The following is a 24,580-nucleotide window of genomic DNA, read 5'->3' on the forward strand; positions in this document are numbered from 1 at the left end:
CGTGACTGGGCACGGTTGTGATAGGGTCATAAGGGGAAAGGAAAATCCACAATTGAGTAATCCAGGATTGGAGGGGAGAGGATCCGTAGGGTCAACTTCTCAAGTTAGTTATATTTTGCCAGAGCCATCTGAGGTGGTACGGGATTTGGTGGTTACAAAAGTCCTCAGGTGGAAAAATCAATCCATGGCATTTGCTGAGGGCTTCCGTGTGCAGAGCACTGTACTAAGTGCTTGGGAAAACCCAATACAGTAGATTGGTAGATTTCATGCTGCCCTCAAGATACCTTCTATACTCCCTGAGGACATGCACACACACACACACACACACACACACACACACACACACACACACAGAGTTTCAGAAATGTGCCCAGGTCTCAGGCCACTAATATTAGCAACATCCCTAGGGCCAAGGTTAATAGTTTAAGGCTTCTGCTCCTAGATAATAGAAAAGCAATGTTGTCTACTGGCCTGGGAGCCAGAAGATGCTGGGTTCTAATCTTGGCTTTGTCATTTGCCTGCTATGCGACCTTGGGCAAGTAATTCAATTTCTCTGTGCCTCAGTTTCCTTATCTGTAAAATGGGGATTAAGACTTTGAACTACATATGGGACAAGGACCGTGCCCAACCTGATAAGCTTATATCTCCCCCTATGTCAGGCACATAGAAAAAGGCTTAACAAATATCATAAAAAGTTACATCTTTTGTTGAAAATCATCTTTCATTTTTGCTTTTAGTCTGTGGCTCCACCAGGGTGGCTATGCCGTCCCCACCTGTACCGGATGCACTTTTGCCAACCCGGAGGTTACTGCACACAGTAAGCGCTCAATAAATACGATTGAATGAATGAATGACAGGTGTTACTTATAATAGTGGTATTTGTTAAGCGCTTACTATGTGCAAAGCACTGTTCTAAGCACTGGGGGAAATACAAGGTGATCAGGTTGTCCCACATGGGGCTCACAGTCTTAATCCCCATCTTACAGATGAGGGAACTGAGGCACAGAGAAGTTAAGTGGCTTGCCCAAGGTCACATAGAGGACAAGTGGCTGAGCTGGGATTCGAACCCATGACCTCTGACTCCCAAGCCCACGCTCTTTCCACTGAGCCACACTGCCTCCCCACTTGCCCACCAAAGGTAGTATACAACATAATTTAATGACTTTACACTTACAAACTTATTCACATCCTCTTTAGCACTCATATGGCTAGGTCAGCTTTTATTAATTCTGACCTCTCTAATTGTAAATATTTTTCTATTCGACTCCCCCATTAGAGTGTAATCCCCTGTAGGAAGGGAATGTATTATCTATGCACTTGGATCTGTGATCTTTGGGCATTTGATATCTGCCCCATCCTCAACCTTGCAGAACTTATATACATATCTATAAATTATATAATAAATTATTTATCTAGATTCATGCCTGCCTCCCCTTCTGGACTGTAAGCTAGTTTTGCCAATCCAATAGTACTATCCCAAGTGTTCAGTACAGCATTCTGAACACAGTAAGTGCTCAATAAATACCACTGATGATGATGGTGATTGATGTTGCTTGATTATTTTGTACTTCCTCATGCGCTTAGTATAGTGCACTGCACCAAATGGAAGCTCAGTAGTGCTGCTGCTCTTTTACAATACACAGAACTCCTGGTGCCTGGAGCATTTCTTGAAGGGGAGGAGGGTCCCCAAAACTCATCTCACTTCAGGGTCATTGCATTCTTCTTCCAGATTCCTGTGACCCTCATGGGCACTTCTTTTGAGCTACAGGAACCAAAGCCTTAAAGACAACAACACGGGCTACAAAGGCTTCCAGTGCCTCCCTGAATGTAAGCTCCTAGAGGGCAAGGACTGCATGGTTTCATTTAAAAAACCTAGCCTTGGGGGTGTTCCATGAACTTAAACCCCCATACCCCAAGCACTTATGTACACAGCCATGACACTTCTTTACATTAATGTCAGCTTTCCCATCTAGACTGGAAGTTCGTTGGTAATAATAATAATAATGGTATTTGTTAAGTGCTTACTATATGCAAAGCACTGTTCTAAGCGCTGGGGAGGTTACAAGGATATCAGGTTGTCCCACGAGGGGCTCACAGTTTTAATCCCCATTTTTACAGGTGAGGGAACTGAGGCACAGAGAAGTGAAGTGACTTGCCCAAAGTCACCCAGCTGACAAGTGGCAGAGCCAGACTTTGAACCCACGACCTCTGACTCCAAAGCCCGGGCTCCTTCCACTGAGCCACGCTGCTTCTCATTGTGAGCAGAGAATGTGCCTACCAACCCTGTTGTATTGTACTCTCCCAAGCGCTTAGTACAGTGCTCTGCACACCGTAAGTGCTCAATAAATACCACTGATCGATTGATTGCCCCACTAGAAAACCAGTACCCACTGGCCAGCTGAAAGCCGGCCAGTCAAATGATGGTTCTAGGCTTCCGAGAAGTGGTCGCGGTCTGACAAATCCTCTTTTGGAAGGGGAAACACAGAAAAAGACCAAAACAAACTTGATTCTCTGGTGATTTACTGGCCTGGTAGAAATCCAGGTATACTATTGTTTCTTTCGGTAGGCACTTCAGCAAACCAAGTGAATGGCCCACCAGAGAAAAGTTGTCACATTCACTGATTCATCAACATTTTCCCCAGCAGTAGCAGTACCTGTGCCATCTGTGTTTCGCACTTACAAAGAAACCTCTTTGCAACTGCCATACAAATCAGGGGCACTATCAAGGTCACACTGAAGGGAATTTCAGGACACCGAGAAGATGTTTCGACTGCATGACAGTAAGCAATAACAGCATCTCTACACAAGTTCTCCAGCATCCCAAGCTGCTCCGCCCCAGCCTGGAGCTGTTTGGGGTCCACTGGGAAATGTGCATTATGCCTGGGTTAATTTGCTGATTAATCTCTAGTCAGTGGTTTGTGCTTTCCCCAGATGGCCAATTAAAATTTACAACTGGCAGAACCGTGCCCTGTTGGCAGGCTGCTGAGGGGCCGGAGCTAGAGGCAGTGACAGAAGGTGTGGGGTGAGTTTTGCCTTCTCTTTTTTGGGGGGCCTTTTTTTTTTTAAAAGCGACTGGCTTTAATCAGCGGAGGGTGTAAGCCAGCCGTCTGCAGTGAGTGTGGGTTGTGTTGTGGGGTTTACAACTCTGCTGCTATTTACTCTCCAAGGGCTTCTCCCTGCCAGTATTCCAGGCATCAACGGTTTTACCAACAGCAAATATAACTGACAAAATCAGCCAGGGGGCACAACTGATTTAACAGCTTCTGAAATGTAATAGCCTTTTTTTTCCTGATTTGCAGTCCCCATGGATTGATGGTCTAATATCATTCACTTCTTCACAAATATATAAAACATTTACAGTTGTTTGCGTAAATCAAAGACAAAGTGCTGTGTGTGAAGCTGGTAATAAGTAATGCTGTGATACATATAAAAGATAACATACCCTTACAGCAATAACAAAAAAAAGGAAATGAATTTCGGTAGTTAGCATTCTATACAAATAGCATTGGTATGTGCATCTGAGCAAACCATAATGCAAAGAATTTAATTAAACAAATTTAATTTGGTGTCATTCTTTACTTTTTAGTAAAATATTTACCTATGTTTCAAATATGCATTAGTCATCTGGGTTAGAAATTCCAAATAAAATTGTTAATTAAGGCCAGTTGATTCTTAAATAAGCCAAATGTGATAATGATGTACATTATGACAACTGTCTATTTTCTGAACTAGTCACATACAATATTCAGGAATAATAATCATATAATAATAATGGCATTTGTTAAGCGCTTACTATGTGCAAAGCACTGTTCTAAGCGCTGGGGAGGTAACAAGGTGATCAGGTTGTTCCATGGGGGGCTCACAGTTTTAATCCCCATTTTACAGATGAGTTAACTGAGGCCCAGAGAAGTTAAGTGACTTGCCCAAAGTCACACAGCTGACAGTTGGCGGAGCCGGGATTTGAACCTATGACCTCTGACTCCAAAGCCCGTGCTCTTTCCACTGAGCCACACTGCTTCTATCTTTAAGATTATCCACATGTAACAACACTACACAAAGGGAAGATTGTTCCTGGGTAAGCATTTTCTTACTGGATTCCTAGAATGTGCTGGAAAAGAGAAAAGGGAAGGATGAGGCTGTGGGGATCAGGAAACCTGGAGGGCAAATCCTATACAATCCGTGGATCGTATACAATCCACGAACTATATAAACCTATAGAAAGGGGCTTCTGCGTTTCTCAAGTTAAAGGCAAGGAGTGAATCAGAAGCTCAGAATTGGAATCACAGCTCCGTCAAGGTGGGCTACATAATGGGAAATCAGTTTGGCCCACGTTTTTCAAACAATCAATGGTATTTAGCGCTTGCCATTTGCAGAGGACTGCACTAAGTGCTTGAGAGGATATCATACAGTTAGCAGATGTGCTCCCTCTCCATAAGGAACTTACAGGCTAGAGGACTGTTTTTATATTGCATTTTCCATTATTCATTCTCACCTACTGAAACCCATGCACCATCCACCAAACTTGTTTTATTTATATAAAATCAGTTTTCAAGAGGAGTTTGTCAGAAGAAATAACACCGGGATCCAAATATGTTATTTCAACCACTGATACTAACTTTTGCTAAATGCCATTCTTCTTCAAGGACTTCATAAACCATAAGAGTATAGGTTTTCTGGGGCCTACTCTGACCTAGCTGTAAGCTCCTTGTGGGCAGTGAATGGTGTCTACCAGTTCTGTTGTACTGTACTCTCCCAAAGGCTTAGTACAGTGCTCTGCACACATTTAGTTCTCAACAAATACCACTGATTGACTGATCCAGCCACAGTTCAGGCAGTATCCCTGGCTGTCTCCATGCTCCCTAGAAATAACTGCACTTCAGTGCAAAGCTGAATGTGCTGGAGTACTGAGACAACTGGGTCAGGATCTTGGCTATCGGAGTATGAGAGGAGAAAGGTCTCTCCATAGACACGGAAGGAAAATAATCTGATTTCACTGGACAATTCTGGTGAGAAGGAGAGTCACATTGAATCAACTGCTTCCTTGGGGTGCACTGCTCAGATGAGGGGAATCATCTCCCCTCAACTTCTAGACTGTGAGCCCGCTGTTGGGTAGGGACCATATCTATATGTTGCCAACTTGTACTTCCCAAGCGCTTAGTACAGTGCTCTGCACACCGTAAGTGCTCAATAAATGCAATTGAATGAATGAATGAACTCCCCCAGAAAAGAATGAACTCCCCCAGAAAATGTCTTATTTTGGGGACAGTGATTGAAGAGGTTGGCTGACTAGTATCCTAATGCCTCTCATGTGAGTAGAAAACTTACTCCTGAAGAGAAAGTGCTTCTCCTGGTTCATTTTAGGATCAGAACCCTGGGAAAGAATGTTACCATAAGTCTAAAATACATTCTTTACAAAATCACAACATTTATTAAGATTCTATGGCTCGCCTGCATTTTCGGAATTTTCAGCATCTTCTCACTCCAACTCTTTCCTTGGGCTAGCCTCACATTTGAGACTATATCTAGACACCAATCAGACAAAGGAAATTCAAAGAAATAGCAAGAATACTGAAATATGCCTTAAGGCTTCTTTTTAAAAAATAAGCAAGTTTCCAGGTGATCATCGTAGACATCTTCTTGTTTTGTTTCCGTCAGTTACACAGGGATGCAGCACATTTTGCCAAGACAAGAGGGTCTGAGCTATCCAGTTGAAAGGTCATACTGCAGAAATCATTTCATTAGCTGTAATCTTTCCTGGCTTGCTCAGTATGAAGAAATTTAAGTATTCATGATACTATAATTACACCTATTGGTCCCACATTTCCTGTAATGACCTTGGTTGAGAGTTAAAACAATATGTTTTTCCTTAGTATGCAGACAAATATTCTTCATTTGAATTATTCACTTCTTCAACTGGCATATTTGTATTATTTTAATGACTATGTAAATGTTTTATATTACCTGAAAAATCTAGCTACTCTAGCTAATCTCCCCAAGACAGCCATGTTGAAGAGGCCAAGTCCTGAGGACTTTGTGGATGAAAAAAAAGATATTCCACCAGTGAGTAAATTGAAGTCAGCGTGGCCAAATGCTAGTCAGGCAGCTCCAGAATAGAGATTTGGAGGGTGACCATTTGGGGGTGTTGCTTTGCTCTTTGCACTCAGTGATCAAGTTCTGAGTTCACGAACCACATTAGGAGAATTTGTTTTATTCGGATTTTGCGTCATCTCCGAACAAAGGCAGTACACAGTCCCCTCAATTAACCTTCTTTTCATTTCCGAGCAGAGGGATCAGAACATTACTGACCACCAATGAACCCCAAGGAACTTCTCACCTCCATAATAATGACAAAGACCAGATTCATCCATATAAGGCCATTAGAGGAAGACAGCTTTGAAGTGTCAAGTTTTCCGGTAAGTAATTTGGGGCTGGGATTCTCCAACACTGTTGTTTGATTTACATAATTTTACACCTTAAAAATGTTTTCACTTTCAGCAAGCCATGAGTAAACAAGGCCAAGAAGATACTGCAACATAGTGCTTTATTTGTGGTTTAAATGTGCAGAAACACTAGCTTCCTATTAGCTTCCCATAACATTAGCCTTCCAGAACAGCAAGGATCTTTCATGAAGCTACTTCTCTCTGCACTGCATTCAGAACAACTCAGGTCTGCAGAAAGTCTGTCTTGAACATCAGTTCTACATTCAACTAGTTCTGCTACAGAGCCCGGTTGATAATAATAATAACTGCGATATTTGTTAAGCACTTACTATGTGCCAGGCACTGTACTAAGTGTTGGGGTGGATACAAGTAAATCAGGTTGGCCACTGTCCCTGCCCAACACGGTGCTCACAGTCTAAGTAGGAGGGAGACAAGATACTGCACCCTTATTTTACAGATGAGTTAACTGAGGCACAGAGAAGTTAGATGACTTACCCAAGGTCACACAGCAGGCAGGTGGCAGAACTGGAATTAGAATTCAGGTCCTCTGTCTCCCCAGGTCCCTGCTCTTCCCACCGGTGCAAATTGCCTATTAATGTGCTTGGGGCCCCCTATCTGATCATCCTTCATCTGACTGAATGGGTTGATTTATGGCTCGTTCATGAGCCAGGTTCTCTGATTTGCTTTGCTGTCTGTCTCCCCCTTCTAGACTGTGAGCCTGTTGTTGGGTAGGGACCGTCTATCTGTTGCCGAATCGTACTTTCCAAGCACTTAGTACAGTACTCTGCACACAGCAAGTGTTCAATAAATACTATTGAATGAATGAATGAATTTATTTGGAACTTCTGTCAGTCAGACAGTATGACACAATCTGATGCAGCTAGTGAAATGGGGGATCAATCGTATTTATTGCACGCTTACTGTGTGCAGAGCACTGTACTAAGCAAGTGGGAGAGTACAATATAAAAGAGTTGGCAGACACATTCCCATCCCACAACAAACTTACATTCTAGAGGATCCAGGAAATGTCTCTACAAGCATCAAAATGCTGTATCCTGGCTCCTGGGGTAGTTGGGGTGGGGAGAGATGGCCCGTCTGCTGCCATAATCCCCAGCCCCAGTGGCTTCCTAATTTATTGGATGTCATCATTACCTCAAATGTTCCTGGATCTCCTGCTAGCCACACTGTAGAGAAGTCTTTCATCCATGTGTGTAGAGTTTATTTGCTCCTCCAGAAGGCAGAGACGAGGCTGGGTTAGGAATGGGGGTACACGTAGGGGACAACTGGAATGTCCCACCTTCCTTTTCCCAATTCCACTCCCTTGTCACGAGGCCAGTGTAATTCAAATTGATACAAATCCTTGGTGTAACCCTTTCCCATCAGGCTATGCTACTTCTTAACTCCTGGGCCCATCTTTCCTTGGGGGAATGTAACACCCCTTTGTCTCACTTTATTTTGGTGATATAATGATTAAAGTTCATCAACCTGACAACATTGGGAATTCAGGATGGGGAGGGGGCAGGAGAAGGGATGGATGTCAGCCTTCGGAGATTCTTCCGCTACATTTCAGGAAGCTCTTGATTTTTTTTGGAGGGGTGGATTCACCCCATATAAAATTGCTGCCCCAGAGGGGAAGTTGCCAAAGAGATGTTTTCAATTAGAGATAAATAGCTACAAGTCCCAATCTGTCTCTGCCGAGTTTGCCACTGCCCAGGTTAGGAAGAGTGAGGGCTACCACTCCCAGGAATACCCACCAGGCTCAGCTAATCACAAAAACTCACTCCTCAGAACCCTCCAAGTGTTGCCCACCCACATGAGCATTAAACAGAAATTCCTTATCTTTGGGTTCAAAGTACTGACTCAGCTTTCTCCCTCCAACCTAAGTTCATTGCTGTCCTACAACTCAATCCACACATTCTACTTCTCTAATGCAATTTACTCACTGTACCTATATCTCACCTATCCCACTCTGACCTTTTGTCCGCATTCTTCCTGGGGTCTGGAACTCCCTTCCCCTTCATATCCAATCATCTACCACTCTTCACACCTTCAAAACTCTTCTAAAATCACATTTCCTCCAAAGGCATTCCTAGAATAAGATATTTCCCCTAGCCACCCTCCCCTCTGCATTAACTATGTACTTGCCTGTCTACACCTTAAGCACTTTGACACCTCAGTCCCACAATACTTATGAAAATATTTTTATAATCCCCCTTTAGAATGCAAGCTCGGAGCTGGCAAGGATTGCATCTACCAACTCTTTTATTGCACTTTCCCGGTGCTTAGTCCAGTAATTAATTAATTAATTATGGCATTTATTAAGCGCTTACTATGTGCAAAGCACCGTTTTAAGCACTGGGGTAGATACAAGGTAATCAGGTTGTCCCACATGGGGCTCACAGACTTAATCCCCATTTTCCAGATGAGGGAACTGAGGCACAGAGAAGTTAAGTGACTTGCCCAAAGTCACACAGCTGACAAGTGGTGGAGCCGGGATTTGAACCTATGACCCCTGACTCCAAAGCCCAGGTTCTTTCCACTGAGCCACGCTGCTTCTTGTTGTTCGTACAGTACTTTGCACACAGTATGTAATCTATAAATATCACTGATAGATTGCCAAACAAAAACTGGAATCAGGAAGTTTAGCGATTTGCTTACTTTTCAGAACAATGGAGGTTAGCAAGGAAAATAAGGCACTCAGGAGCATAAAACTGCACCAAGAAGCAGTGTGACCTAGTGAAGAGAGCACAGGATTGGGACGCAGGAGACCTGGGTTCTAATCCTGGCTTTGCCACTCGCCTGCTGTGTGGCCCTAAGAAAATTACATAACTTCTCCGTGCCTCAGTTCTGCAACTGTCAGATGGGGATTAAATATGTTTTCCCTCCCTCTTAGACTATAAACCCCTTGTCAGGTGGGGGACTGTGTCTGATCCTATTGTAGCACAGGGCTTGGCACATAGTAAGTGCTTAAAATCATAATTATTATTATTGTCAGCACAAAACTCACAGGACAGTGATGTCAAATGACTTGCTCAGCACAAAGTATTCCTCATGCAGACTTGCATACTGCTTCTCCACCCACAATTACATTTCTTCAGAAGGAAATACAGACGTTACCAATTCTGACAATTAGTTGCCATTTTTTTTTTAATGTAATAAACCGGAAAACTCTTCAGTTATAGAGCCGGGACTATCCCAGTCAGAGGAATTGCTTCACCAGGGAAAGATCACAGCTTTTAAAAATAGAACCAGTCATCTGAGGAATTCAAGTCCACAGCTGTGCTAGGTAAGTGTTAACTGAGTGGGGCTTTCACACCAGCCCCAAACTACTAAAAAAAGATTCAGTCCATAGAATTCTCATCTGTAAAATGGGAATTCAAAATCTGCTCTCCCTCCTACTTAGAGTGAGAGCCCTAAATGGGAAAGGGACTCTGGCCAACTTAACTTGTGTCTTCCCCAGCATGCTGAAATGCTTGGTACATAGTAAGCACTTAAATGCTACAGTGATTTACAAATGCTACAGTATTAACAAATACTACTCGTGAGCATTCTGGAGTAGCTTGATTGAGTTTGTATGCTTTCTCTGTACTTCAGTGTGGCCATCTTTGGAGAGGTGATGATTACAAAAACACGATCACACGATCACACCCACACAATGCAATAAGACAAACCCACAGACAATCCTATTTCACAACTTAACTTAAAGTTCTGATCAAAGACTATTTTAGAAGGGATGAGTTGCTGAAGAAGAGATTGAAGCTTGATCTGGAAAAGAGATGAGCTCACAGACAGTAGGATTCAACACAACTTAGTTTTTTAATCAGTGTGTTTGGGGAGTGGAAAGTTGAGTCAGTCAAACTCCTGTACACAGCTATGAATATGGTTGTGCAGGAAAATAGAAAAAAACCCTGGTTAGTCAAATTAACAAAAGATTTAAAACTGTTTTGTGACTGCCGATGTGCTTTAAAGTTTAGGATCTCCTGTATGCTAGAGCATAATTGTACAATGTTACACTTCAGAGGAGAGACTGGGATAATCAGAAAAAGAAGGCTGGGAACAGTGCAATGCACTTATAGCACTTGTGGTGTTGGGAGATAAGAGGCACTGTAATTCCTAGTGTCATAAGCTTTGACTTCTGTAAATGTAATGGTGCACTGCATAAGCATCTGTAAAAGATAAACTTGATTTTACTAGAAATGAATTGGTACTGCAGTTAGCCAGTATAAAATTGTGACCATATTGAAGTTTGTTCTGAATCCAAATCAATAATTTCATCCCCTTATAGGGTTGTGAATCAAGGCCTTTTTAATGTAAAAATACATAGATTTGGGGGAAAGTACCACAGGTTTGTAAATATCAAGAGCTCCAGAGTTTCTGTTGGCACAGGAGAGTCTGTGAGTTTTAAAAAGAGAGATCTTCACTGGGTGAATGGCAATCGTGTCATTAAAGCCTCAAGCTTGCAATTGGGTCAAGATTTATAAACTTACAGTCCAGTTGCTTCTCCTATCTGGAATTTATTTTGATGTCTTTTCCCCTCATCATATTACAAACTCTCTAACTGCTGTGTTCTCCCAAGAATTTAGCACAGTGCTCTGCACATAGTCAGTGCTCAATAAAAACCACTGATTGATTTAGTAAGGAGTTGACTCAAACTATCTGATAATTAGGCCTGTCGGAAGCTCCTAAGGTGTAAGTTCACAGTTAATAAAGGGGAAAAGCTAGGGAAGGAGAGAGAAGCAGTTTGTGAACTCACACACACATACTCATGCACACTGACCAGTGAGGTGGAGAAAAAATGATTTTTTTTTAAAAAAAGAGGATAAATAAAATACAATGACACAAAGAAGAGCAGAAGGATGGAAGAGAGAAACAACTCAGAATGGCAGGGAATTCAAATGAACATAGTGAATCCAATGGAATTCAGTTTAATATTTGAGAAGCAATACGGTCTAGTGGAAATAGCATGGACCTGGGAATTGGATGACCTTGATTCTAATGCCGGCTTTGCCGTGTGACTGTGGACAGGTCACGTGGATGTGCCTTAGTTCCTCCACTATAAAATGTGGATTCAATACCCATTCTTTCTCCTTCTTAGGCAGTGAGCCCCATGTGGGACAGGAACTGAGTCCAACAATTAATTTGTACCTACCTCCATGATTAGAACAGTGTTTGACATAAAGAAAGCACTTAAATTCCATATGCATTTATATATATATACACACATATACTTGGGCTGTAGTTAAAACAATAATCATGGCACTTCATCTGCATAGCATTCTAGTCTTACTACAAGGTACAATTGTTTTTAAGCGTAAAATTTTTCTTTATTGGGCAGGATATCTTTGTCATGAGCACCTTATAAACTGATGGAAATGCTTAATGCTGATCTGAAGGTGCCATTTAAACATTTGCTTTGAGACAAAACAATTCAGGGGCTGCAATGACATTTTTCAAGTTGACCTCCAACTTGTACTGAGCCTATATAAATACAAACCCCCAGTGGTTGAACTGATATCGATCACTAGGGCCTCATCCCAGGGCCCGGACAAATGATAGCTTGTAGGGAGGGAGGGTAACGGTGGGAGAAAATGTGGTCCCAAAGGGCCCCATGGCAGTAGAGGGAGAGTGACATGAGGCAGTAGGTCTGGGGAACCTTTGGGGAGGAGAGGCAGGATGGTTGAGAGAATATGTGTGTGATGCATACTTTGTGTCCAACACTGCTCTAAGCACAGGCATAGGTACAAATGAATTAGCTTGGACACAGTCCCTGACCCACATGGGGCTCACTGTCTAAGTAGGAGGGAGAACAGGTGTTGAATCCCCATTTCACAGTTGAGGAACTAAGGCACAGAGAAGTTAAGTGAGTCACACAGCAAGCCCTGTCCTTCAGATGTAGGAAGTAGAGCCCTGCTGTCTTTTCCCCAGCCCTTCTGCCCCTCCCCAGTGAAAGACCCAGAATCACACCGAAGCATCCAGTACTCTGGACACAATCCCAAATGACTGCTGCTTTAAAATACCAGAACCTGGTTTGATTGTGTTTTCATATGCGGTACTCTACTCTGTGGATAAAATATCCAAGACCCTGCAGATCTTCTTCCCCTTGATTAGCACTCAAAAGCTTTCACGCACAGCTCAGCTACTGTCCAAGCACAGCCCACTGCAGGCACACAAGCGGGCCTTTAATCCCCAGGACTTGGAAAACAGCACAATTTCTGCCTCGGTGACAGAAGGAAGACTTAAAATATACTTCCCAAGTGGCAGCGTAAATTTGAGGTGTGGGACTTCTCCACTCGTGGGGAAAGCAAAATGAGTGTGCCCAGCTTGGCAGCAACGTCTGAATGTCAACAAAGTCCCTTGGGATGCAGGTGTTTCCATGTCATCCTGACTGCAGAGGTTGTTTGGGCTAAAAGCTCCTTGTGGGCAGGGATTGTGTCTCCCAACGTTATTGTATTCCTGTCTCCCAAGTACCCGGTAAAGTGCTCTGCATAAAGTAAGCACTCAATAAAAGAACAGTTTTTATACGTTGCTTACCACTGACTGACTGATGATTGATAATACCCTCACACCCGGAAACATTTCTCAGGAAGCAGAACCTGCCCTCTTTCCAGCCTGCTTGGCTCATGATAGGGATCCCAGAGATTAAGTAATCTGAGGAAAATGATCAAACTGTGGAGGTTGCTTCCCCTAGAACCAAACACAAAATGAGTTTAGTACAGTGCTCTGCACACAGTAAGTGCTCAGTAAATACAATTAAATGAATGAATGAATGATCAATCAATAAATCAATCATATTGAGTGCTTACTGTGTGCGGAGCCCTGTGCTAAGCACTTGAGGAAGTACAACATAACAGTTGGTAGACACGGTCCCTGCCCACAATGAGTTTACAAACTAGAGAACAAGGCCCATTGAAGGTAATAAGTCGGCCATCCCAGCACGACCACAACCGGGACTCCCGTAATCTCAAACTGGGGAGCTCTGGAGGCTACCTTTTCTTTTCATCAAACTGCTCTGAAAGAAAGTTATCTTAGAACTCTTAATTCCCCACGTGAAGAGACAAAACACAAAAGAGGAATGAGAGAATCATGAGCTACCCAATCCCTAGGAGAACACCTGCGGCATTCTCCAGGAGGAGAAGCCTGTTTCCATTGGAATTATTTCCAAACTGAGGTGATGGAAATGTTGGTAAGGGCAGAGAGTAGGTGCAGCCAGACCACCAAACAACTTGTTTTGCTGCTCTTATCAGAGTCCTCCCTCCTTCAACAAGCACTCTAATGTGAAAGTCCCACATATTGATGGAATGCGAAACTACCTCTACATCAGACAATATTTAAAAATAAAAATAATAATGATGGCATTTATTAAGCACTTACTATGTGCAAGGCACTGTTCTAAGCGCTGGGGAGAATACAGGGTGATCAGGTTGTCCCACGGGGGGCTCACAGTCTTCATCCCCATTTTACAGATGAGGTAACTGAGGCCCAGAGAACCAGGCCTGGGGGTGCGGGGAGGAAGGAAAGAGGAGCCAGTCCTGGGGGGGCGGGGAAGAGGGAAAGAGGAATAAATAATAATAAAATAATGATGGCAATAAAATTCAGCATCCTTCCTTTTGCCTATAATGTAACTTAGAGCTATACTTTTAACAATAAAAAAGAATTATTCTTTGGTGAGGAAATATTGGAGGTTTTCAGCCTTTCACAGGCCAACTAAATGTCTTCATTTGCCATGTAAATGCAATAAAAGGATATATGCATAAAATGATAGGATTTGTAGTCTTCAGGAGAACTAAGCCGTATAAAATATTATTTTTTGCTTTAAAATTTTGTCTTCACTGCCAACATGTGTTAAAAAATATAGATGCCTTTTACTAATGAAGTACATCAAAGCATATTATGCTCTGCATTTTGTGAGAACTAGGCAATTTATAAATGCTATTCACATTTAATTAGTAGTCATTTCTTCTCCATAAGCATATTTACTCGGATCTCTTGTTCCTACGGCAACCCAGTGAGTACTACAGCTACAAGAACAGTCTAGACTAACCTAAAAATGGGAATGGATATTAATGAGGAAGCTCAATATTAAGATTATAATGCAAAAGACCAACCACTAAGGTGGGTGAAGTATGTATGATAAAGAAGTCTCAAATAAGAATCTCTTAATTCAAGGGGTATATTTATAGCATGGCCAATTTTATTTATTTAAGAATGCCTATAATACACAGAGAGAATTCATTTAGAACTAAGTTTTGTTTAACAGGCTATCAATTCAGCAATGGACTTTTTTTGGAATAACTGCAATCCATTTTCAAGCAGGTTTGAAACACTTATCAAGGGAATGTATAAATATTATAAGCGATTGTGTCTAGTGATGAGCTTTTTAAAGATATAGCTGTTTAAAAAACAGACATAATTTGAATTTTATCTAAACTGAGCTTCAATAGAAGGCAATGTCATTCCTAGGAAAACCGCTCTGAAATGTTAATACTTATATGATTTTTAGAGATACTCTCTGATCAGCTGTTTCCACATTGACACTCAGCTGTTAGTAAAAGCTGTCCTTGAAATAAATAGTCACTTAAGAACATTTTTAACATTCCCATTAACAATTTTAAAAAGATGAGTAGGATTTTGCATCCTTTCCAATTTGGTTTGGGTGATATTTCTTAGACTATATTGAATTTCTGAAAAACTCCTCGATCTCCAAAAATTTATTTCCCTGCAAAGAAATATTTGAAATATTCCTATTATACAGAAATCAAATATAATTAAGAATTCTTTAACCTTTAGAGAAAATTAGGAAATAACTAAATAAATAATAAGTTCTGGAGTCAAATTCTTGTTTTGTTGCCTTTTCACTTTGTAGCTGGTAATTCTAATATTCCCTCCGATATATTTCAAAACAGTAATTCGTCCTGCCACTGACAAAATCAAAAGTGCATGATTTTGTTTATTCAGAAAATTCAGTGCCCACCATAAATTCTTATCTGAGGACAAATGACTGGCTTTTTCTGGGATTCTGCAGTTTGCAGTATTTTCATGTCAGGAACTCATACTATCAAAATAACAAGAATGACATCGTTATCACGTCTCTAAATTATCCTGCCTAGGAGGAGCAAAAGTAAAAATGGTTCCTTCTGACCTTTCAACATTGCTTCGTTAACTCTCAGTTGCAAGCAACAAGTTAAAATGGGAAGCGTCCTTTCTCTGCGGTACATTCAAACATTACTGATTCTTCTATAAAAAATAAAGCTAGGTGCCCTCCCCCAGTTTCACAGGGTAATATGTCTGGGTAAATTTTGAGAGCCACAGGGAAGCAATGCCAGGAATTAACTCTCATTTTTGGATAAGCCCGAGATACTGGGTGTGCTTTTGCCATTCCCAGATTGGCAGGGATGCATAGAGATATGATTAGGAGTAAGTGCACTTCATATGGAATTTAAAGTGCCAACAGGGAATTGAATGTTATATGACTCTGTCAATTGAAATGAAAATGAAAACACCATCAAAAATGTAGAATAAGGATATTCCCGTGCAAATTCGACCTAAATCATCTGAAAGAACAGGCTAAAATCATGCTTCCCTAAATAAAAAAAGGAATTCCTAGTTTTGAGAAATGCTAACCATCTGTATTCGTAATTTTCTTTCCTAGTACCCATTATATCAAGTTAATTAATTAAACTCAGCAATTAAACTGCCAGACCCTGTCCCCCGGAAATTCTGGGACTCAGCCCAGTACTCCTATATGTACCTCTTATGCGTGCATGGAGTGCATTTTTAATACCAAAGAACACAAAAACTTAAATGCCATTGCCTTGCTTTTATGAAAAAGCAATATAGGAGAGTAAATAGGGCAAATACCAACAAGGAATGACACCCAAGTTGAGTCAAACAATAAATTCAAATAGTAGAACCAGAGCTAAGAAGACTGGTCGTATTTGAAGACTCTTCTCTGGACCCTCCTCCGCTGAAAACCCCTCTCAGCCTGGTCTGTGGAAGAGCATCCTCTATCTTAAAATAACGCTCATCAAAAGGAATCAGGGCTGTATTAATCCAAGGTTCATATCCACCCAGGTAGCCGAACCCCAGAACCCAGCACGATACATCCCGCTCGCAGTGACTAGCGGCTCCGACTAGCCGTTAACTTGTTAAATAACCACAGTTAAATTTCACCCTCTCTTCCAGGTGTTCAGACCTGGAGTTAAAGCTCGCCGAAGAGAAGTCAGAGCGGACATTTAAGAGATGACAAGGCAAACAGCACCCGGAGCTTAATTAAAGTCGTGCATGTATCTCTCTGTGCATAAACCCCCGTACATCATTATTAGATGCTGCAATTCTCCATCTCCTCCTCCCCTCTGCCCCTCCCCAGACTACCACCAGGACTGCAGCGATTTGATATAATCTTCTCTCGTCCAACCTTCCCCCCGAAAACAGCATAAAAACGGTGCACACTGTAACCTTCAGTCATCAGGTAAATAACAACACACGGAATGCAAGCGATCGGCTTTGTCTGTGTTTAAACTTGATGCCCACATCGCCACACGCAGCAGCCTGAAAAGTGTTCCAGCCTCGAGCCTCTGCTCTCAAACAGAAGGCACAGAAAAGAATGGAGATTTGCAGATCTGATAATGAGCCAGTTAATGACATAAATGATACCTCAAGAACCTCACTAAACCATCCAGGTCCTACAATTTAATCTGTAATAAATACTCCTGCATCATTGTGAGATGGCTGCTCATAATGGCAAATGAAATATGCTGGTATGATAGGTACAATAAATCTGGATTTTCCTATGGTTCCCTCAGGCTAGAACAATATGTAACCACAGTGCGCATTGTCAGGATGAGCAGATCTCAAAGCCATCATAAAATCTAAATGGGGACTAATTAAGAGGCCCTTCCCTTCCAGAGTTACTATTTCTATTGACATTTTCCATGCATGAGCCCCTCCATAACATCATAAGTCACCAAGATAAGAACTCCCTAGATTATAGGGAAAAAGCTTTAATGGAGAAGTTGAACTCAAAGGCGATGCATAAATTTTCCTTTTGATACCACAGGAAGTCTGTGTTCAGTACTTTCTTTACAAACTTTCGTTCCAGACACTGGGAACTACTTAATCCCCTGCTCGCTACCTGCTGCTTCACTCCCTACTCGGGGACTTGGGGGCTCTGGGGGCGGGGTGGGGGGGGTAGTTGAAGGGGAGAAGAAGAGAGGGACAGGGCAGGGTAGAGATGGGACAAGGTGAACCTGAAGCATGGGACTAGCAGCGGAAAGTATCCATGGCCAGCTAGGGAACCGAGGAAGTTAATAGCTCCCTGACGATTCAGGGCCCTGCCACGGTTCCTCCTTCTCCATCCTCCCCGATTTGGGTACCCATGGCTCCACACCTGACTTCTTTGTGCAGAGAATCATCAGTTCACACGAGGGGACACCATGCTATGAAGTGGGAGGGTTTGGTAGTTGAAGGAGGCTGTGGAGGAAGAGTGAGGAATGAGATGAGGTGTCTCGACATCATGGCTCTTCTTGAAATTAAAAAAAATATATATTTAAAGTTTGGATGGAGATCTACCAAACTGTCTCCAACCTCCAAAGGGGATGTCCAATCAGCACTCAAGTATCAGCTGGCTTTTTTCCAGTTTTTAAAATTAAACCATTAAACCCTTCCTTAAACATTCTTCTGTCTTATATCAACACAGGCAGAAAATAGGCCAAGCATGAATAGGGCTGTCACATCATAAACAAAAGATTCCCCAAACCCTTCCCTTTAGATGGCACAGTCGGCTAAGTGTTCCCACACCCAGTAATATTTGGCTGAAAATTATTTCACTTTTTAAAAAACTTACTGTCTTTCCTATCATTTCCTATCGTTTCTAATCCTCCCCTACTCACTTACATGCTCAAGCTTTAGCCCCTGGTGAACTCGGCACATTCCTGTGGGATGTCTTACCCCAGGAGATGAGTGAGTTTCTCTGTCAGAGGCCTTTGGGTAAGGCTGAAAAGAGTTTCCATTGAACAAGTTTTAAGCCCAAGAGATCCTGCTTAATGGTACCTTTTAAAGAGTATCTGAAAGTTTCTGAGCTCATGTCAGCCTTCAATTTCCTCCTGAAAATTTATGAGATTTGTATCAATCTTTTCAGTTCCTTAGTTTGCATCAGTACTACTTCAGTCATTAGGTGGGAAGAATTTTTTAACCCCAGACTTGCTCTCATAGGGTGACGCTGAAAACGGCTTGCCTGATAAAGTCATCTTATGTCTCACCATTTTAATTTTCCCATGGCCTCCAAATCATGACTGAATCAAGATATCATTATTACATAAAAATGAGTTAGTGTTAGATCAAGCCACAAAAGCAATTTTATCCAATGACTGTCTTTAGAAACTTAAAACGAGTAAATACAGTTTTTAAAGTTATGAAAGTGTCATCAACCTTTTGTTGTCTTTAATAACAAACCTAAACTTCAGGAAGATGTCAGTTTTTACATGAACTCAGGTCTCTATCCACCCCCAAATACTGCAATTGTAACTACTTTCAGGACCCTGAAGCCTTTGTGCATGTTTAATGAGGTTACCCATTTTGACACAACTGCTTTGATTTAAAATCAACTGTATAGAACTATCAACATAAGGAGGAAAATAAAAATTACACTGTGGTGCAATATGTATCTAAAGATGGTCAAGGTTTGGAAGCAGCGCGGTCTAGTACAAAGAGCCTGAGTCTGGAAGTCAGAGGACTTAGGTTCTAAACTTGGCTCCATGACTTGCCTGCTGTGTGACCTTGGGCAAGTCACTTAACTTCTCTGTGCCTCAGTTTCCTCATCTGTAAAATGGAAATTAAATCCTACTCCCTCTACTTAGACTGTGAGCTCCATGAGAGACAGGGACTGGGTCCAATCTGAATATCCTGCATCTAACCCAACATTTAGAACAGTGCTTGGCACATAGTAAGCACTTTACAAATACCTAATTATTACTATAATTTTAAAGGCAAAAAATCTTAAAGTGAATTAAAAAGGCAAAACCTCTTACTTATGGTTTACAAACACCATCTCCAAAGATGGGGGAGAATGCTGGATCATCAGGTGATGAGAAAAGCTAGTTTCTTCACTTCCTGGATTTATCAGGGTAAATATTACATGGGAGTTTGCACAAGATTTAACCTAATCTCAACTTAAGAGATCTCAGTTTTTTTCAGGCTCTCAGTCCCTTTAGCAGAGCAAAAGATTCTGCACATCACCTACCCCACCAACTTCTACGTACCATGTTCAATCATAGCTCATTTAATTCCTTTGGCCTCATGACCTCTGAGGGCAGCCAAGTGACATCACTCCTGAATATCCTGATGCTGTTTTGCTGACCCAGAAATAACAGACATACAGAAGACATATAAAGACCCTAGGCCGAGTGGATAGAGCACCGGCCTGAGTGTCAGAAAGACCTGGGTTCTAATTCTGACTCCACCACTTGTCTGTTGCATGACCTTGGGCAAGTCACTTCACTTCTCTGTGCCTCAGTGACCTCATCTGTAACATGGGATGAAGACTGTGAGTCCCGTATAGGTCATCATCATCATCATCAATCGTATTTATTGAGCGCTTACTATGTGCAGAGCACTGTACTAAGCGCTTGGGAAGTACAAATTGGCAACATATAGAGACAGTCCCTACCTAACAGTGGGCTCACAGTCTAAAAAGGTCAGGGGTTGTGTACAACCTGATTAGCTTGTATCTATTCCAGTACTTAATAGAGTGCCTGGCAGGCAGTAAGCACTTACTATCAAATTTATATATATATATATATATATATTTATATATTTATATATATATAAATTTATATAATATATAGAGCACATTACTCAAAGTAACATAATGATGGCACAGTGCTTTGCACATAGTAAGCACTTAATAAATGCCATTATTATTATTATTATCATCATCATTATTATGGAAATCCTCAGTGTGTTCCCAGTAGGGACCTCTGACTTGCAACTTTGCTCCAGAGCCACGATATTTCCCTCCCAGGTGGTTGATCTGGGGCCAGTCACACCCACTGGAGAAATAATAATAATAATGATAACAATGATGATGATATTTGTTAAGTACTTACTATGTGCCAAGCACTGTTCTAAGCATGGGGCTAGATACAAGGTAATCAGGTTGTCCCACATGGGCTCAGTCTCAATCCCTATTTTACAAATGAGGTAACTGAGGCAAAGAGAAGTGGCTTACCCAAGGTCATACAACAGACAAGTGGCAGATCTGAGATTAGAACCCACTTCCTCTGACTCCCAAGCCCGTCCTCTTTCCACTGAGCCATGTTGTGTCTCTAGTCCCAGGAGCCCCCACTATCATCATCATCAATCATATTTATTGAGCGCTTACTGTGTGCAGAGCACTGTACTAAGCGCTTGGGAAATACAAATTGGCAACATATAGAGACAGTCCCTACCCAACAGTGGGCTCACAGTCTGAAAGACTATGCAAAGCCAAGACAGTAGCCCACCAGACCTTATGGATCTGGCTTACAAGCTTTCAGGACCCAACTCTAAAATGTATGTAGGAAATGAGATTCATGTATTTGGTCTTAAGAAGTCTTTCTTGTTTCAGATTTAATTCATCAGTCTTACCTGGGATCCACCCCACAAAATGTCAAGAGGAGAATTGGTAATTAGCTAGTGATTAAAGCCTTGTAGAGGGCCAAGTTGGATCATTCGGAGCTCCAAATGCATGTTTTTCACATAAATTACCTAGCTTAGTTATCTACACAGCTCAAATTCACTGGAAATTGCCAACACTCCACTTATCTTGACCCGGGGTAGAATGGGTCTTATTAAATTACATAGGAAGCAAACTTGTCCCTAGTGCCGTTACCGAACCTTTATTAGTCTCTATGAAGGTGCACAACTCTGAATTTAGAGATGAGACTCAGTCTTTGCTAACACGAAGCTTACTATCTAATGGGGTTGAGACCCCAAAAAAGATACATTATGATACGTAAATACAAAGATGACACAGCAACGTGGCTTAGTGGAAAGACCTCAAGCCCGGTAGTAAGCAGACCTGGGTTCTAATCCGAGCTCTGCCAGTTGCTTACTGTGTGACTTTGGGCAAGTCGCTTAACTTCTCTGTGCCTCAGTTTCCTCACCTGTAAAATGAGGATTCAAAACCTGTTCTCCCTCCTAGGCTGTGAACCTCATGAGGGACAGGAACCGTGTCCAACCTGATAAACTGCATCTACCCCAGGGCTTAGAACAGTGGTTGACACATAGTTAGCACTTCACAAATACCATTAAAAAAAGCATACAGTGACTACGAGGAAAACATACCTAACTAGATTTGAGGGGCAACTGAATTCCCCAAAGTAGGAGTAAACAGGTCCTAAGTAAATCAGGGAAGGCTTCCTGGGGGGGGGGGTGAATCTTCACATCAAAAGCTCCCAGAGTGGTGAACGAATATGCCTTTCCCCGGACAGGAAATGCCTGGTCTGTTTTTGACATCCACCTCTATTTTTAAGCTTCCTTTTCAGCAGTTTTGAGATGAAATCATTAATTGTTCTGTGCCCCAACAGTAAAAGCTGGCTGTCGAAATCAAAATTTAGAGGTGGTTGGCACTGGGACCAAAGAGTTTCTTTTCCTTCAGGGTTTTCTTTCTGGGTGTGAAGTTCTTTCTTTTCATTTGGGTCAAATGACACTTTGTTTCCCTAACTGCTAGTTGCAGGGATTTTTCCTGCAGGGTTCCATCCAAGGGATAGCCATTAGGTACTCAGACTATTGCATTCTGCTAATTAACCTTTCAGAGGCCTGGGGCCCTCATTCGAGAATCCTCAAGAGTTGAGTGTAAATCAGAATGTCCAGAAAGGTGGAGTTCACCCTTAGCAGTGATTGCTTCTCTGAGATACTACACTCCCCCCACATCCTCTGCACCTTTCCCCATGTCCTCTGCACTGCAGTCAGCCAGTCAATTATTTATTTATTTATTGCTTTCTGTGCGCAGAGCACTGTACTAAACACTTTGAAGAGAACAACAATGAACAGACACATTTCCTGCCCACAACGAATGCACAGTCTAAATGACCATTGACCTGCAATCCTGAGCCAGTGCTTGGCTTAGAAGATGGGGAGTAAATACCTGTTCTCCCTCCGATTTATATTGTGAGCCCCAAGAGCATTCATTCATTCAATCACATTTATTGAGCACTTACTGTGAATGGAGCACTGTGCTAAAATGCTTGGGAGAGTACAATACAACAATAAACACATTCCCTGCCCACAATGAGCTTATAGTCTAGAGGAAACAAATGATAATAATAATAATAATAATGGTATTTATTAAGTGCTTAATATGTGCTAGGCACTGGACTAAGCACTGAGGTACATAAAGGCAAATAGGATTGGACACAGTCCCTGACCTGCACAGGGCTCACAGTCTCCATCCCCATTTTACAGATACAGTCACTGAGGCCCAGAGAAGTGAAGTGCCTTGCCCAAAACGACACAGCAGACAAATGGAGGAGCTGGAATTAGAACCCATGATATTCTGACTCAGGACTGTGCTTTATCCACTATGCCATGCTGCTCCTCTAATATGGAATGGCTCTTCAAAGAACGGAGTTCCCTAGATACAACCTAATGCTGATTCCACCACCTTTATTGTGACCTGCCTGGAAGTCAGACAAAACAGTACTTGTTAGAAAGCCATATTTAAATTTCAGATCCTTGTTCTTAATCTACAGAACAAGTTGATTTACAAATCAAGAAGAATATGCCCCAACTTTTGAACGTTTACAAGCCAAAATGCCCCGGGGGTCATGAATTACATAGCTCAGTCTGAGAACTTAGATTGATTTGAAATCTATCATCTTGCAGAAAGAACAATTAATCAATTGTATTTATTACACACCTACCGTGTGCAGAGCACTGAACTAAGCATTTGGAAGAATACAAAGAAATAATCCATGTCCTCCTGGAGTTTACATTCTAGTGGGGAAAACGGACACTAAAATAAATTCCAGATAGCAGGAAGAAGGGAAAAGGGATAGGTACATGAGCAGTGCATAGACAATAGTTAGGGGATGGGAAAGTCAGGGGATGGAGAGGATTTGGGAGGGTAAACAAGGAATTCAGTTTGGGACATATTGAGATGTTGGTGGACTTTCCATTTAGTGAGATCCTGGAGACGGGAGAAAATGTGAAATTGCAGAGAAGGAAAGAGGTAGGGATAGTGAGGCAGATTTCCTTTCAGGGAAACAATTTTTTTTTTTTGAAACTAATCATGCCATCAACATACATTTCCATTAGCTACTTGATTCTTTAGAAGCCTTGTAATTTTATTCCATTTATGAAATTGTTGATCCTACTAAGATGCCTACATTATGTTTTAAACAAAATGAGTAACCCTCCATTTATATATAATGAGCAGTTGAGTTTTTTCCACTTCCCATGACTCCTCTATTTTGATCCATTATTTAATAAAAATATATCCACATAATGTTTAGGTTAATGATAGATGGTAGTTTTTTGTTATTATTTAGGACAGTAAAATCTGATGATCAAGAATCTCTCTAACATGGATTTTGTTAGAATCTGTACCATTGAGACTGATCAATATCCTTGATAGAGAAATTCTCATCTAAGTCATGACAAAATAAAGAAATAGAAGAAAATATCTTAGAAAAATAGGCAGCAGAAACTTAAACTGTCTAAAGTACATGAGAGCTTAGGCCCTAGGTGGCATTTATCTTCACTCACGAGAGGAGACCTAATAACATGAATTATCAAGTCCCTCCTCACTCATGAAGAGAAATGTCAAAAAAGACCTATGCCATCACAAATTTCTTGCATAGATTGTATATTAATCCTTACACTGTTAACTCTAGGTAATCTGATAGATTTTCAAGGTTTTGAATGATCAGGACTGAAAACAAGTCAACTATGGATGTAAAGAAAGAATGTCAGAGACTTGGAGCTGATAATTCTGGAGATGCCTGGGTAATCATTAATTTTACAGTATATTTTGAGATAAACACTCGTTCCTAAGAATGATTCTAAATTCCTTTCTTTCATTTTTGAAAGACATTTACACATACCACTTGCCTGCTTTCAATCCAGCCAGTCACCTTCAGTAGATGCGATGAGTAAGTAGCTGG

The 24,580-nt window shown here is 41.5% G+C and overlaps 1 long non-coding RNA gene across 5 annotated transcripts; it reads left to right on the top strand.

Annotated features, from left to right (window-relative positions):
* Window positions 1–1,747: 1,747 nt before the first annotated feature.
* On the top strand, window positions 1,748–17,458 carry LOC119932520. Of its 5 annotated transcripts, none has more exons than XR_005452328.1 (4): window positions 1,748–1,827; window positions 6,286–6,413; window positions 9,617–9,726; window positions 16,623–17,458. It is a non-coding gene; the product is annotated as an uncharacterized LOC119932520 (long non-coding RNA). The 5 variants fall into 5 exon arrangements; XR_005452327.1 differs by lacking the exon at window positions 1,748–1,827 and adding an exon at window positions 2,538–2,780; XR_005452329.1 differs by lacking the exon at window positions 1,748–1,827 and adding an exon at window positions 2,951–3,022.
* The last annotated feature ends 7,122 nt before the right edge of the window (window positions 17,459–24,580 follow it).

Source organism: Tachyglossus aculeatus, chromosome 9 (genome assembly GCF_015852505.1).
Source record: "Tachyglossus aculeatus isolate mTacAcu1 chromosome 9, mTacAcu1.pri, whole genome shotgun sequence".
In the NCBI taxonomy this organism is placed as follows: domain Eukaryota; kingdom Metazoa; phylum Chordata; class Mammalia; order Monotremata; family Tachyglossidae; genus Tachyglossus; species Tachyglossus aculeatus.